This window comes from Mytilus edulis, chromosome 2 (assembly GCF_963676685.1).
Source record: "Mytilus edulis chromosome 2, xbMytEdul2.2, whole genome shotgun sequence".
NCBI classification, from domain to species: Eukaryota; Metazoa; Mollusca; class Bivalvia; order Mytilida; family Mytilidae; genus Mytilus; species Mytilus edulis.
Window position 1 is genome coordinate 20326079 of NC_092345.1, and position 3718 is coordinate 20329796.

Consider the following 3718-nt stretch of genomic DNA (forward strand, 5'->3'; position numbering starts at 1 on the left):
AAAGGATGGTACTCTTCGTGTAAACTAATCTTATTGAAGTTTTCATAGAGCCATCAGACTTCTGTAATGTCTGTAGATTCGACAATCAGGAAATTACCTTACAATATAAATTAAGCTATAAAAGGCACCGGTATATACAACGAGAAACATTTTAAAACAACGCCCTGATTTATACTACAACAATGAACGAAAAACAAACATGGCAGACAGCAAAAAGTAAAATCACAAAAATACAAAAAAACTCCGAGGAAAATTCAAGACGGAAAGTCCCAAATTAAATGGCAAAATCAAAAGTTCAAGCACTTCAAATGAATGGATAACAAATGTCGAATTCCTGACACCAACAACTGGATTACATTGTTCCTGGGTCACAAGGAAGCTGTTAAACCAAGAATTCCAAGTGATAAAGTAGAAATCCTCCCTTCGCAAAATTTTACAGACGCCATCACGAGGTGGTTGACCGTTAAAGAATATACGTTTCACCTATTATAGTGGATACTTTCCAAATGTTGTAACTACAATTCCGTCCCCTTTACCCGAATGCTTCCTAGCGATTTAGCACATTGTTTATTATAACATCAGCGTTATGACGATAGCCACGTAGTGAGCAGGATCTGCTTACCCTTCTTGTGCACCCGAGATCCTCCGAGTTTATGGTGAGGTTCATGTTGCTCGGTCTTTAGTTTTCTATGTTGTATTGTGAGTACTATTGTTGTCTGTTTTCTTTTTTCTTTGGCCAAGACGTTGTCAGTTTATTTTCTACAGTATGAAATCTGCTTCATAAGAATAAAGAGATAATGAAATTGAGAATAGAAATGGGGAATGTGTCTAAGAGACAACAACCCGACCAACGAAAAGATAACAGCCGAATGCCACCAATGGGTCTTTAATGCAGCAAGAAAATCCCGAATTCGCAAGCGTGCTTCAGCTGACCCCTTAACAAATAAACAGCTGCGCCATGAGCGCATGATACGCCCGACGTCTTGTTTGGAAGTTTTATGCAATAATCATAAATAGTTTCTGAGAAAGTTTTAAGCAATTACCATTTATTGCTTTTGAGACACGGCGGGACATGTGAACCCCCCCCCCCCCCCCCCCCATCCTGTTTTTTTTTTTTACAAATATCACTAAAACCAAAAAGTATACAGATCTTTAGATTAATATAACAAAGAAGTGTGTACAGTTTCAAGCAATAATCATAAATTGTTTTTGAGATACAGCGCGACATGTAAAAAAAACCCTCCCCTTTTTTACAAAATACTCAATAACTCAAAAATAAAATTTTGCGTCATCACCAAAAAGTATACAGATCTTTAGATTAATATAACAAAGAAGTGTGTAAAGTTTTAAGCAATAATCAAGAATCGTTTTTGAGATACCGCACGACATGTAAAAACCCCCTCCCCCTTTTTGACAAAATACTCAATAACTCAAAAATGAATTTTTGAATCATCACCAAAAAGTATACAGATCTTTAGATTAATATAAGAAAGAAGTGTGTAAAGTTTTAAGCAATAATCATAAATCGTTTTTGAGATATGGCGCGACATGTAAAAACCCCTCCCCCTTGTTTACAAAATACTCAATAACTCAAAAATGAAATTTTGAATCATCACCAAAAAGTATACAGATATTAGGATTAATATAACTAAGAAGTGTGTAAAGTCTTAAGCAATAATCAAGAATCATTTTTGAGATACGGTGCGACATGTGAAAAAAAACACACCCCTGTTTTAGTTACAAAGTGCCGTAACTCAAAAAGTTTAAATCTTATTTTCACCAAAAAGTATACAGATCATTTGACCATCATAAAAAACAACTATATTAAGTTTCATGAAATTTAGATAAGTTGTTCTCAAGTTACGGTGCGACATGTTTACGCCGGACAGACGGACGGACAGACAGACAGACGAACGGACGGACACTGGACATTTGTATACCATAATACGTCCCGTCAAAATTTTGACGGGCGTATAAAAATGTATACTAGTTCAGTAATAATGGATGTTATACTAAACTCCTTAATATAGAGAAGAATCTAAAAAAGTCTGCAAGCAGAGTGGCAGTGTGTTCCCATACGAAAAACATGTCATCAAAACGGAATGTGTGTTGCTCATAACAAAAAAACCAGCACCTGGATAATGTAATTTTCCGTTAAGATTTTGTTTGAATCAGAGTGTTTTTTTGTATAAAGTATCATAAGTCACATCCTAAAATTAAATATTTGCATGTGCATTGGTTATTCTGTCTTATGGAACAAATTTGGACAATTCTTTAAGTTTGTTTTAAGCTTAGAATGAGGAATAATTGTGGAGAAAGTAGGTTAGTCAAATACTTTAATACTTTGTACAAGGAGTCAGGCTAGCAGTGTTATTACACTTACAAAACTCTCATCATCAACTTAATATCAACAGCTAATTAATACTGCTTCTAAGGAACAATATTTCATAATAAACAAGGAGCCCAGTTTTGATTGTTGATAAAATAGAAATTAATAAAAGCGGTTTCTTCGAGTATTTAGCCAGTCCAGTTGTATGTAAAGACAATATGTAATGTTGGTACTGAGTAGAGTGGGGGAATGTCCAGGTCTTCTGTCTTTTGTCGAAATTCCTTATTAACATCAAATTGGCTTATGATTGTACGTGAATTCCACTTCAATTATTTGTATTGTAAAGGGTGTATATGTTACTATATTTTGATATGAGCGTCACTGATGAGTCTTATGTACAAATGCGCATCTGGCGTACTAAATTATAATCCTGGTACCATTGATAACTATTTACTAGTGAATTGCCAACATCTCACTCTTTCTCAATCAGTTAATATTATGTTAACAAAACAAACAAAATTACCTGCTGAATTAACACAATACATCATAAATAAAGAAGGGGCATGCGTTAAGCATTTAATTTTAGTGGTATTATGTCTGTTTTTAATTGTTCACACATCGTTGTCAATATAAAATTTGATATTCAATGCTCTTGAATACCATATATGTGAGAATAATATGTCAATGCTTGACCGTAATAAACATTAAATGAGATTCATTTTCAAAATGGTCTTTAATTTATCAATCCCTTTTGTTTCAAAACATTGAGCCTTGAAGTTGAGATTTCTTTTAATTGTTAAATCAAAATCACAGATTGTGTTATGATTTCAGCTGATCAAAACAAATCAGGAATATCAGTGAGGAAATTCAAGAAGAAATGTTCATATTGTTCATGATGATTTCAGACATGGAGAAAATATAAATATATAGACAGACTGATGTATGACCAACACATATATTTCATGGCCCTAATGGGTATGACCATATTGGCTTCGTGGATAAAACTTGATTTGTCTTTTGTTTTGGGACCATGCATGATAATGTTGAAATGTGCAATATTTGAATTGGAATTCAAATATTCAAGTCATATGATAACTAATTAGATTCAGGTGAAAAGTTAAATTTATTAAATTGCAATATGTTTGCAAACGTTTAGATTAGCCCTTGAAATGTCTCACCTTTCCCTTTTTGCTGATTGATATCAAATAATGTTAACTTTTTAAACAAACCACACAAATGACTGATTGGAGTCAGTCCAAAGGGACAGAATTATCACAGGACTCTTTGAAGAATAATAAACATGGCTCTGATGCATGATGATTGAAGGAAAATTGTCTAATATCGCAACTGTCAATAAAAGGTGATGACATATACAAAATAGAGAACAAA